Below are 13,869 nucleotides of genomic sequence, written 5' to 3' on the forward strand. Positions count from 1 at the left end.
ACTTCAGGAAGATAGCACTTCAGAGATACAGGACACATTTAATTCATTTAGTGCACTGTGCGCACTAAATGATACTCCATCCACCCTGTGTCCATGGAGTATCAACGACATCAATTAAGTAAAAATATAACACCTCAGGGTGGTGAATTACACTGTGAAGAGAAGCACAATAAATAATATATTTATATAATGTAAGGGAGAATTCGAATATCAGGGGCGAAAGCGCCATGCCATTACGACTATATAGCACTGAGAAGCGATCAGGATAAGGATTAGGGATGGAGGGAAAGGATTGAAGGAAGCCAGCCAGACCGTCGCTCTACCGTCCAGCCCAAGTGGTTGGGTACAATGAAGTGAATCTGCAATAATTTCACGAGTAAAGACAATAACAGAAGACTGTCTCAAATCAGATCATTGTCTTAGTCAATCTGTTGTTGTCAACACTGTAGTATTTTCTTAAAAGGGCGTCTGTATCGACGAATGTCTGACGAGGAATGAACTGGCACTTTTCGACCATCTGCACCAAGTCCGAAAGCAACACTGGGGAATGATCTAACAGTGCTATAAATAAATGTTCTGAATGGGAAAATAACAGTAACACAAACAAAATAGTATCACAGGGAAAACTTCTGAAATAACAAATGAAAGTTCTCACACTTTGTGGATTACCAGAACAACTTGACCTTATTGTTTCCCCACTTAAGTTACCCTACTGTAGCCTAGTGCCTCCCTATCTTCAACACACACCACTGTAGCCTAGTGCCTCCCTATCTTCAACACACACCACTGTAGCCTAGTGCCTCCCTATCTTCACCAACACACACCACTGTAGCCTAGTGCCTCCCTATCTTCACCAACACACACCACTGTAGTCTAGTGCCTCCCTATCTTCAACACACACCACTGTGGTCTAGTGCCTCCCTATCTTCACCACACACCCCACTGTGGTCTAGTGCCTCCCTATCTTCACCACACACACCACTGTGGTCTAGTGCCTCCCTATCTTCACCACACACCACTGTGGTCTAGTGCCTCCCTATCTTCACCAACACACCCCACTGTAGCCTAGTGCCTCCCTATCTTCACCACACACCCCACTGTGGTCTAGTGCCTCCCTATCTTCACCACACACCCCACTGTGGTCTAGTGCCTCCCTATCTTCACCACACACCACTGTGGTCTAGTGCCTCCCTATCTTCACCACACACCCCACTGTAGCCTAGTGCCTCCCTATCTTCACCACACACCCCACTGTGGTCTAGTGCCTCCCTATCTTCACCACACACACCACTGTGGTCTAGTGCATCCCTATCTTCACCAACACACCCCACTGTAGCCTAGTGCCTCCCTATCTTCACCACACACCCCACTGTGGTCTAGTGCCTCCCTATCTTCACCACACCCCACTGTAGCCTAGTGCCTCCCTATCTTCACCACACACCCCACTGTGGTCTAGTGCCTCCCTATCTTCAACACACCCCACTGTGGTCTAGTGCCTCCCTATGTTCAACACACACCACTGTAGCCTAGTGCCTCCCTATCTTCACCAACACACCCCACTGTAGCCTAGTGCCTCCCTATCTTCAACACACCCCACTGTAGCCTAGTGCCTCCCTATCTTCACCAACACACACCACTGTAGCCTAGCGCCTCCCTATCTTCACCAACACACACCACTGTAGCCTAGTGCCTCCCTATCTTCAACAACACACACCACTGTAGCCTAGTGCCTCCCTATCTTCACCAACACACACCACTGTAGCCTAGTGCCTCCCTATCTTCAACACACACCACTGTAGCCTAGTGCCTCCCTATCTTCACCAACACACACCACTGTAGCCTAGTGCCTCCCTATCTTCACCAACACACCCCACTGTAGCCTAGTGCCTCCCTATCTTCAACACACACCACTGTAGCCTAGTGCCTCCCTATCTTCAACACACCCCACTGTAGCCTAGTGCCTCCCTATCTTCAACACACACCACTGTAGCCTAGTGCCTCCCTATCTTCACCAACACACACCACTGTAGCCTAGTGCCTCCCTATCTTCAACACACACCACTGTGGTCTAGTGCCTCCCTATCTTCACCACACACCCCACTGTAGCCTAGTGCCTCCCTATCTTCACCACACACCCCACTGTGGTCTAGTGCCTCCCTATCTTCACCACACACACCACTGTAGCCTAATGCCTCCCTATCTTCACCACACACACCACTGTGGTCTAGTGCCTCCCTATCTTCACCACACACACCACTGTGGTCTAGTGCCTCCCTATCTTCACCACACACCCCACTGTAGCCTCGTGCCTCCCTATCTTCACCAACACACCCCACTGTAGCCTTGTGCCTCCCTATCTTCACCACACACCCCACTGTGGTCTAGTGCCTCCCTATCTTCAACACACCCCACTGTAGCCTAGTGCCTCCCTATCTTCACCACACACCCCACTGTTGTCTAGTGCCTCCCTATCTTCAACACACCCCACTGTAGCCTAGTGCCTCCCTATCTTCACCACACACCCCACTGTAGCCTAGTGCCTCCCTATCTTCTTCACCACTGTAGCCTAATGCCTCTCTATCTTCACCAACACACCCCACTGTAGCCTAGTGCCTCCCTATCTTCACCAACACACCACTGAAGTGTAGTGCCTCCCTATCTTCACCAACACACCCCACTGTAGCCTAGTGTCTCCCTATCTTCACCAACACACACCACTGTAGCCTAGTGCCTCCCTATCTTCACCAACACACCCCACTGTAGCCTAGTGTCTCCCTATCTTCACCAACACACACCACTGTAGTGTAGTGCCACCCTAACTTCACCAACACACCCCACTGTAGCCTAGTGTCTCCCTATCTTCACCAACACACACCACTGTAGTGTAGTGCCTCCCTATCTTCAACACACCCCACTGTAGCCTAGTCTCCCCCTATCTTCACCAACACACCCCACTGTAGTGTAGTGCCTCCCTATCTTCAACACACACCACTGTAGTGTAGTGCCTCCCTATCTTCAACACACACCACTGTAGCCTAGTGCCTCCCTATCTTCAACACACACCACTGTAGTCTAGTGCCTCCCTATCTTCACCAACACACACCACTATAGCCTAGTGCCTTCCTATCTTCACCAACACACACCACTGTAGACTAGTGCCTCCCAATCTTCACCAACACACACCACTGTAGCCTAGTGCCTCCCTATCTTCACCAACACACCACTGTAGCCTAGTGCCTCCCTATCTTCACCAACACACACCACTGTAGCCTAGTGCCTCCCTATCTTCACCAACACACACCACTGTAGCCTAGTGCCTCCCTATCTTCATCAACACACCACTGTAGCCTAGTGCCTCCCTATCTTCACCAACACACACCACTGTGGTCTAGTGCCTCCCTATCTTCACCACACACCCCACTGTAGCCTAGTGCCTCCCTATCTTCACCACACACCCCACTGTGGTCTAGTGCCTCCCTATCTTCAACACACACCACTGTAGCCTAGTGCCTCCCTATCTTCAACACACACCACTGTAGCCTAGTGCCTCCCTATCTTCACCAACACACACCACTGTAGCCTAGTGCCTCCCTATCTTCACCAACACACACCACTGTAGTCTAGTGCCTCCCTATCTTCAACACACACCACTGTAGCCTAGTGCCTCCCTATCTTCACCAACACACACCACTGTAGCCTAGTGCCTCCCTATCTTCAACACACACCACTGTAGCCTAGTGCCTCCCTATCTTCAACACACACCACTGTAGCCTAGTGCCTCCCTATCTTCACCAACACACACCACTGTAGCCTAGTGCCTCCCTATCTTCACCAACACACCACTGTAGCCTAGTGCCTCCCTATCTTCACCAACACACACCACTGTAGTCTAGTGCCTCCCTATCTTCACCAACACACACCACTGTAGCCTAGTGCCTCCCTATCTTCACCAACACACACCACTGTAGCCTAGTGCCTCCCTATCTTCAACACACACCACTGTAGTCTAGTGCCTCCCTATCTTCACCAACACACACCACTGTAACCTAGTGCCTCCCTATCTTCACCAACACACACCACTGTGGTCTAGTTCCTCCCTATCTTCACCACACACCCCACTATGGTCTAGTGCCTCCCTATCTTCACCAACACACCCCACTGTGGTCTAGATCCTCCCTATCTTCACCAACGCACACCACTGTAGCCTTGTGCCTCCCCATCTTCACCACACACCCCACTGTAGCCTAGTGCCTCCCTATCTTCAACACACACCACTGTAGCCTAGTGCCTCCCTATCTTCACCAACACACCCCACTGTGGTCTAGTGCCTCCCTATCTTCACCAACACACCCCACTGTAGTCTAGTGCCTCCCTATCTTCACCAACACACCCCACTGTAGTCTAGTGCCTCCCTATCTTCAACACACACCACTGTAGCCTAGTGCCTCCCTATCTTCACCAACACACACCACTGTAGCCTAGTGCCTCCCTATCTTCACCAACACACCCCACTGTAGCCTAGTGCCTCCCTATCTTCACCAACACATACCACTGTAGCCTAGTGCCTCCCTATCTTCACCAACACACCCCACTGTAGCCTAGTGCCTCCCTATCTTCACCAACACATACCACTGTAGCCTAGATACACCAATCCATCAATCTATTTTTGTCCATTTTTTCTATTATATTATACAGGGAAGGCATATTAATTATAAGGTTTTTTTGACTGCAATTAGTCTTAATTTCCAACCATCTTAATTTAATTAAGCTGCCTTATAATAGTCAAATAAGTTATCTCGTATAACATAATTAAATATTAGTTAACATGGTCATCAATCACCTTAATATTATGTCATTATATCTATTCTACTCTTGTTAAAAATTGATTAGTTAAAATTTTTGTTTTCGATTAATTTTTTTTAGCAAATATTGATTATGTTATCTTGTTATTAGTTATAAGATAATTAAGCTGTTGCAACATTAAACTTATAAATGGCCAAATTATATGAAGTTATGCCCTAAATGCTCTGCGTATTATATATATTATTATTATATGTAATATAAACTCTGATTAACATTTTTATGTTTGTTTTATGACAACAAATACAGTGTTTAGTTGATGATGTGATAAACAGTCATGTTGAATATACTTTGAAAAAGTTCAACTTAACCTTGCATTTTTTATTTTAATTCTAACCCTTTCACTCCAGTCACACAAGTATGGGAACTGTCTAATGTGAGCCTCACTTCACGTGGATATAGTAGCCTCTCCGATTTAATTTAGGATTTATAATCCCTCTCTGCCCCCGTGTTTTCATTTAATATAGTGTTAGAGGATACCTGGAGCATACCTAAAGAGGATTTCCGGAATTAGTTCTACTCCTCTCGTATTAGTTGTGATAACTTGGTCCACTAGGCTGTTGCTTGGAGCGGCCAGCAGGCCCACATATCCATTACAGCCTGGTTGGTCCGGCACTTCTTGCAAGAACTTATCATAGTGCCTCTTGAATACCTCCACCTTTATTCCAGCAATATTTCTAATGCTTGCTGGTAGGGTGTTGAACAGCTGTGGACCTCTGATGTTCAGACAGTGTTCTCTGATTGTGCCTATGGCACTTCGACTCTTCACTGGTTCTATTCTGCATTTCCTTCCGTATCTTTCGCTCCAGTATATTGTTATTCTACTGTGCAAATTTGGGACCTGGCTTTCAAGTATCTTCCATGAATATATTATTTTATACCTCTCTCGTCTGTTTTCCAAAGAGTACAATTTGAGAGCTTGGAGACGGCCCCAATAATTTAGATGTTTTATCGTATCTATGCGTGCCATATACGTTCTCTGTATTCCCTTTATTTCAGCAATCTCTCCCGCTCTAAAAGGGAAGTGAATACCTAGCAATAGTTAAGACGGGACAGCACCAGTTATTTAAATAGTATTAGCATTGCTGTGGGGTCTCTGGATGTGAACGTTCTCATAATCCATCCTATCATTGTCCTGGTCGCCGCTATATTTGCTCGGTTATGTTCACTAAATGTCAGGTCGTCAGACATCATAATTCCCAGATATCTTACATGTTGCTTTCCTTCAATGATTGTGTCTGTGTCCTGTACCCTGTGTTTCGTTTAATGGTGTTCCTGATTTATCTGGAGTAAAAGATTAAATGTACAATATATTAATAAACTAGTGAAACAAGTCATGTTACGACAGCAACATTGACCACCAGTAACAACAACAGGTGCACCACCAGTAACAACAACAGGTGCACCACCAGTAACAACAACAGGTGCACCACCAGTAACAACAACAGGTGCACCACCAGTAACAACAACAGGTGCACCACCAGTAACAGCAAGGAGGCACCACCAGTAACAACAGGTGCACCACCAGCAACAACAGGTGCACCACCAGTAACAGCAACAGGAGGCACCACCAGTAACAACAACAGGTGCACCACCAGTAACAACAACAGGTGCACCATCAGTAACAACAACAGGTGCACCACCAGTAACAACAACAGGTGCACCATCAGTAACAGCAAGGAGGCACCACCAGTAACAACAGGTGCACCACCAGCAACAACAGGTGCACCACCAGTAACAGCAACAGGAGGCACCACCAGTAACAACAACAGGTGCACCACCAGTAACAACAACAGGTGCACCATCAGTAACAGCAACAGGAGGCACCACCAGTAACAACAGGTGCACCACCAGTAACAGCAACAGGTGCACCACCAGTAACAGCAACAGGTGCACCACCAGTAACAACAACAGGTGCACCACCAGTAACAACAACAGGTGCACCACCAGTAACAACAACAGGTGCACCACCAGTAAACACAACAGGGGCACCACCAGTAACAGCAACAGGTGCACCACCAGCAACAGGGGCACCACCAGCAACAGTAACAGGGGCACCACCAGTAACAACAACAGGTGCACCACCAGTAACAACAACAGGTGCACCACCAGTAAACACAACAGGGGCACCACCAGTAACAGCAACAGGTGCACCACCAGTAAACACAACAGGGGCACCACCAGTAACAGTAACAGGGGCACCACCTTTAACAACAACAGGTGCACCACCAGTAACAGCAACAGGGGCACCACCAGTAACAGTAATAGGTGCACCACCAGCAACAGGGGCACCACCAGTAACAGCAACAGGTGCACCAATAGTAACAACAGGTGCACCACCAGTAACAACAGGTGCACCACCAGTAACAGCAACAGGTGCACCACCAGTAACAGCAACAGGAGGCACCACCAGTAACAGCAACAGGAGGCACCACCAGTAACAGCAACAGGAGGCACCACCAGTAACAGCAACAGGAGGCACCACCAGTAACAGCAACAGGAGGCACCACCAGTAACAGCAACAGGAGGCACCACCAGTAACAGCAACAGGTGCACCACCAGCACGAACAGGTGCACCAACAGTAACAACAACAGGTGCACCACCAGTAACAACAACAGGTGCACCACCAGTAACAACAACAGGTGCACCACCAGTAACAACAACAGGTGCACCACCAGTAACAACAACAGGTGCACCACCAGTAACAACAACAGGTGCACCACCAGCAAGAACAGGTGCACCACCAGTAACAACAACAGGTGCACCACCAATAACAACAACAGGTGCACCACCAGCAACAGGGGCACCACCAGCAACAGGGGCACCACCAGCAACAGGTGCACCACCAACAACAGGGGCACCACCAGCAACAGGGGCACCACCAGCAACAGGGGCACCACCAGCAACAGGGGCACCTCCAGCAACATGGGCACCACCAGCAACAGGGGCACCACCAGCAACAGGGGCACCACGAGCAACAGGTGCACCACCAACAACAGGGGCACCACCAGTAACAGCAACAGGTTCACCACCAGCAACAGGGGCACCACGAGCAACAGGTGCACCACCAACAACAGGGGCACCACCAGTAACAGCAACAGGTTCACCATCAGCAACAGGGGCACCACCACCAGCAACAGGGGCACCACCAACAACAACAGGGGCACCACCACCAACAACAGGGGCACCACCACCAACAACAGGGGCACCACCACCAACAACAGGGGCACCACCACCAACAACAGGGGTACCAACACCAACAACAGGGGCACCACCACCAACAGAAGGTCCGTCATTACTAACACAAGAGGCACTGTAACAAAAGAGGGAGAGGATTACCGGAGGGCAGGCTGAAGGGGGCTGCCTCGGTTGGTCTTTACAAAGGGAGGCCCAATTACTAGGTAGGAAGGGTGGGATTCCTCCCCCTACCTCACCTTCTCCATCCCTCCCCCTGTTCCATCCCACGCTTCAACGACTCCCCCTTTTTCCATCTGCATCGCTCCTCCTACCTGTCCCCCGTCTCTCACGGCTAGATCCGTCTTGCCCCGTTCCCGCCTCCTGTCCTTACCTGTCCCCACCCCAGCTTCGAACTCTTATGATAACACACACGGAGCAAATACTGTGCTGGTAAACACACAAGGAAGCAGACACTGAGCTGCTAAACACACAGGGAGCAGATACTGTGCTGGTAAACACACAGGGTGCAGACACTGAGCTGCTAAACACACAGTGAGCAGACACTGAGCTGCTAAACACACAGGGAGCAGACACTGAGCTGCTAAACACACAGGGAGCAGACACTGAGCTGCTAAACACACAGGGAGCAGATACTGTGCTGGTAAACACACAGGGAGCAGACACTGAGCTGCTAAACACACAGGGAGCAGACACTGAGCTGCTAAACACACAGGGAGCAGACACTGAGCTGCTAAACACACAGGGAGCAGACACTGAGCTGCTAAACACACAGGGAGCAGACACTGAGCTGCTAAACACACAGGGAGCAGACACTGAGCTGCTAAACACACAGGGAGCAGACACTGAGCTGCTAAACACACAGGGAGCAGACACTGAGCTGCTAAACACACAGGGAGCAGACACTGAGCTGCTAAACACACAGGGAGCAGACACTGAGCTGCTAAACACACAGGGAGCAGACACTGAGCTGCTAAACACACAGGGAGCAGACACTGAGCTGCTAAACATACAGGGAGCAGACACTGAGCTGCTAAACACACAGGGAGCAGACACTGTGCTGGTAAACACACAGGGAGCAGACACTGAGCTGGTAAACACACAGGGAGCAGACATTGAGCTGCTAAACACACAGGGAGCAGACATTGAGCTGCTAAACACACAGGGAGCAGACATTGCGCTGCTAAACACACAGGGAGCAGACATTGAGCTGCTAAACACACAGGGAGCAGACATTGAGCTGCTAAACACACAGGGAGCAGACATTGAGCTGCTAAACACACAGGGAGCAGACATTGCGCTGCTAAACACACAGGGAGCAGACATTGAGCTGCTAAACACACAGGGAGCAGACATTGAGCTGCTAAACACACAGGGAGCAGACACTGTGCTGCTAAACACACAGGGAGCAGACATTGAGCTGCTAAACACACAGGGAGCAGACACTGTGCTGCTAAACACACAGGGAGCAGACATTGCGCTGCTAAACACACAGGGAGCAGACATTGAGCTGCTAAACACACAGGGAGCAGACATTGAGCTGCTAAACACACAGGGAGCAGACACTGTGCTGCTAAACACACAGGGAGCAGACACTGTGCTGCTAAACACACAGGGAGCAGACATTGAGCTGCTAAACACACAGGGAGCAGATACTGAGCTGGTAAACACGCTGGGAGCAGACATTGAGCTGCTAAACACACAGGGAGCAGATACTGAGCTGGTAAACACGCCGGGAGCAGACATTGAGCTGCTAAACACACAGGGAGCACACACTGAGCTGGTAAACACGCCGGGAGCAGACACTGCTGGTAAACACGCCGGGAGCAGACATTGAGCTGCTAAACACACAGGGAGCAGATACTGAGCTGGTAAACACGCTGGGAGCAGACATTGAGCTGCTAAACACACAGGGAGCAGACACTGTGCTGGTAAACACGCCGGGAGCAGACATTGAGCTGCTAAACACACAGGGAGCAGACACTGTGCTGGTAAACACGCCGGGAGCAGACATTGAGCTGCTAAACACACAGGGAGCAGACACTGTGCTGGTAAACACGCTGGGAGCAGACATTGAGCTGCTAAACACACAGGGAGCAGATACTGAGCTGGTAAACACGCTGGGAGCAGATATTGAGCTGCTAAACACACAGGGAGCACACACTGAGCTGCTAAACACACAGGGAGCAGACACTGAGCTGCTAAACACACAGGGAGCAGACACTGTGCTGGTAAACACACAGGGAGCAGACACTGAGCTGCTAAACACACAGGGAGCAGACACTGAGCTGCTAAACACACAGGGAGCAGACACTGAGCTGCTAAACACACAGGGAGCAGACACTGAGCTGCTAAACACACAGGGAGCAGACACTGAGCTGCTAAACATACAGGGAGCAGACACTGTGCTGGTAAACACACAGGGAGCAGACACTGAGCTGGTAAACACACAGGGAGCAGACACTGAGCTGGTAAACACACAGGGAGCAGACATTGAGCTGCTAAACACACAGGGAGCAGACACTGAGCTGCTAAACACACAGGGAGCAGACACTGAGCTGCTAAACACACAGGGAGCAGACATTGAGCTGCTAAACACACAGGGAGCAGACATTGAGCTGCTAAACACACAGGGAGCAGACATTGCGCTGCTAAACACACAGGGAGCAGACATTGAGCTGCTAAACACACAGGGAGCAGACATTGAGCTGCTAAACACACAGGGAGCAGACACTGTGCTGCTAAACACACAGGGAGCAGACATTGAGCTGCTAAACACACAGGGAGCAGACACTGTGCTGCTAAACACACAGGGAGCAGACATTGCGCTGCTAAACACACAGGGAGCAGACATTGAGCTGCTAAACACACAGGGAGCAGACATTGAGCTGCTAAACACACAGGGAGCAGACACTGTGCTGCTAAACACACAGGGAGCAGACACTGTGCTGCTAAACACACAGGGAGCAGACATTGAGCTGCTAAACACACAGGGAGCAGATACTGAGCTGGTAAACACGCTGGGAGCAGACATTGAGCTGCTAAACACACAGGGAGCAGATACTGAGCTGGTAAACACGCCGGGAGCAGACATTGAGCTGCTAAACACACAGGGAGCACACACTGAGCTGGTAAACACGCCGGGAGCAGACACTGCTGGTAAACACGCCGGGAGCAGACATTGAGCTGCTAAACACACAGGGAGCAGATACTGAGCTGGTAAACACGCTGGGAGCAGACATTGAGCTGCTAAACACACAGGGAGCAGACACTGTGCTGGTAAACACGCTGGGAGCAGACATTGAGCTGCTAAACACACAGGGAGCAGATACTGAGCTGGTAAACACGCTGGGAGCAGATATTGAGCTGCTAAACACACAGGGAGCACACACTGAGCTGCTAAACACACAGGGAGCAGACACTGAGCTGCTAAACACACAGGGAGCAGACACTGTGCTGGTAAACACGCCGGGAGCAGACATTGAGCTGCTAAACACGCCGGGAGCAGACACTGTGCTGGTAAACACGCCGGGAGCAGACATTGAGCTGCTAAACACACAGGGAGCAGACACTGTGCTGGTAAACACGCTGGGAGCAGACATTGAGCTGCTAAACACACAGGGAGCAGACACTGTGCTGGTAAACACGCCGGGAGCAGACACTGAGCTGCTAAACACACAGGGAGCACACACTGAGCTGCTAAACACCACAAATGATATGGTGGAAGTGCTGATAATCAAAACAGAGATCCTAAATGTAGTTATTGTCCTTGTATATAAGTCACCGGAGGCAAATCACCAGCAGTTTAAAGACCAACTAATGAAAATAGAACCTTGCTTGGAAAACCTCACAAATCCAGCTCCGAACATCATCCTGCTTGGAGACTTCAACCTACGGCACCTGAAACGGAAGCACCTGGCTAATACAGTTATATCAGAAAGAATACTTAGTAAGTAACCTAAATGAACAGGCACATGCAAATGACCTGCTACGGATGTGCGACAGGTTTGCCTTAAACCAGCAAATAGTAGAACAAACTAGGAAGGAGAACACGCTGGACCTCATTTTCACCAATAATGATGAATTGATCGGGAACATAATGATTACAAATACCTGTTACTCAGATCACAACTTAATTGAAGTTCTGACAAGCATGGAGAATAGACCTTCAAAATCAGTCCCGATTCCCGGTAGAGGAGATTTCAGCAAATTCAACTTCAATAATAAACAGATAAACTGGGAGCAAATAAACCAAGACTGTACAGAAATAAGCTGGGAAGAACAGCTAGAAAATGCAAACCTGAACCAGTGCCTGGAAAAAATAAGCTCAGTAGCACTAGAAATATGCTTAAACCGCATACCCCTAAGAAAAAAGAGGAAGAGATGCAGATTGGAGCAGGAGCGTCGTTCCCTATATAGGCTAAGAAAACGAATCGCGGAACAACTTAAGAGTCGCACCCTATCTCAAGAATGGCGAAGAGGGTTAGGTAGAGAAATAGAAACAATTGAACTCGAGATACAAGAATCATACATTATGTTTTTGGTAGGGACGCGAGTCTTATTTTCCTCGGCGCCACCCCTTTTATATGAAAGGTACAGTCGGAAATGCATCCGAGGTGCCGTGTGGTTTGTCGCCTCCTCGTTGGTGGAGAGAGGCGACAAACACATTGTTTTTGTTCAGCCTTCCCATGACATGGAAGAAAGTTGGTGCTCTGTTCCAGGAGAGGCAAAGAGAGCAAAAGCCATCAGTGAAATAGAGAGAAATCCGAAATACTTTTTCTCCTATGCAAAATCAAGATAAAAAACCACATCTAGTATCGGGCCCCTGCGAAAGGGAGATGGAACTTTCCCCGATAACAACAAAGAATTGAGCGAGTTACTGAGGAAGCAGTATGACTCTGTTTTCAGCGAGCCATTAAACGCACTAAAGATTGATAACCCAAATTAATTTTTCATGGATATGATACCAACGTCAAATCATATATCAGACGTCACCCTGTCCCCACTGGATTTTGAAGAAGCTATAGACAGTATGCCTATGCATTCTTATGCATTCTACACCACGCCCTGATTCTTGGAATTCCATATTCATCAAGAACTGTAAAAAACCGCTATCGCAGGCCCTTCACATTCCTTGGAGACAATGCCTAGTTACTGGCATTATTCCCGACATATTAAAAACAGCAGAGATAGCACCACTCCATAAAGGAAAAAATATGGCAGAGGCAAAAAATTACAGACCGATAGCACTAACATCGCCCATCATAAAAAAATTTTGAGAGAGTGCTAAGAAGTAAGATCACAAAATACATGGAATCACAGCATCTCCATAACCCTGGACAACATGGTTTCAGAACAGGGCGCTCTTGCCTGTCGCAGTTGCTGGACCACTATGATATGGCATTAGATGCTATGGAAGACAAACAAAACGCTGATGTAATTTACACAGATTTCGCAAAAGCTTTTGATAAATGTGACCATGGTGTTATTGCACACAAAATGCGTTCAAAAGAAATTACCGGAAAAATAGGTAGATGGATCTACAATTTTCTGACTAACAGAGCCCAATATGTAATAGTCAACAAAATAAAATCCAGCCCATCAACCGTGAAGAGCTCAGTCCCCCAGGGTACTGTGCTTGCTCCAGTACTTTTTCTCATCCTCATATCGGACACAGACTCTTAAGAACACAACTTATAGTACTGTATCATACTTTGCAGATGACACTAGGATTTTCATGAGAGTAGGCAACATAGAGGATACGGCGAACCTCCAGTCAAATGTAGATCAGGTCTTTCTATGGGCTACAGAAA

General features: G+C 48.7%; 1 protein-coding gene across 3 annotated transcripts in view; it reads right to left on the minus strand.

Moving 5' to 3' along the window:
• The window catches only part of LOC123769566 (protein Wnt-5b-like), a 501,917-nt gene that overhangs the window by 13,746 nt on the left and 474,302 nt on the right, over positions 1–13,869 (minus strand). The window lies entirely within an intron of this gene.

The sequence above is a fragment of the Procambarus clarkii genome, chromosome 63 (genome assembly GCF_040958095.1).
Source record: "Procambarus clarkii isolate CNS0578487 chromosome 63, FALCON_Pclarkii_2.0, whole genome shotgun sequence".
Lineage (NCBI taxonomy): Eukaryota > Metazoa > Arthropoda > Malacostraca > Decapoda > Cambaridae > Procambarus > Procambarus clarkii.